A 533-nucleotide genomic window follows, 5' to 3' on the forward strand; every position below is an offset into this window, starting at 1 on the left:
GGGGGGAGCAGCGCCCTTCTCGCTGTGATCCGATTCGACGTACAGTGAGGAAGCGCAGATATCCTCGCTGACTGCCTTTGTTACTCTAATCAGTAGCGGTCAGATCGCCTTTGTGGCGGAGGAGTTGTGAGGTCAGAGCAAGAACTGGAGAAAAAACAAGATCTGGGGGAGATTGAAGCGGAGGATTGAGATGCCACCAATGATCCGATGATGCATCTGGACAACAGAGCTGGAGGAGAACCAGTAGTGGGAGTAGGAGTAGCAGCAGTAGTCCAAGTAGTGACTAGAGCTTTTAATGGGCATGTAAGCAGGTCTGTTAGCACAGCATAGATGTTCTAGTGCTTGTGTCTTTGTGTATGTATAAGTTTGCAGTATGGGTATATGTGTGTGCGTGTGTGTGTGTGTGTGTGTGTGTGTGTGTGTGTGTGTGTGTGTGTGTGTGTGTGTGTGTGTGTGTGTGTGTGTGTGTGTGTGTGTGTGTGTGTGCGTGCGTGCGTGCGTGCGTGCGTGCGTGCGTGTGTGTGTGTGTGTAT

Source organism: Gadus chalcogrammus, chromosome 23 (genome assembly GCF_026213295.1).
Source record: "Gadus chalcogrammus isolate NIFS_2021 chromosome 23, NIFS_Gcha_1.0, whole genome shotgun sequence".
Classification (NCBI taxonomy): Eukaryota; Metazoa; Chordata; class Actinopteri; order Gadiformes; family Gadidae; genus Gadus; species Gadus chalcogrammus.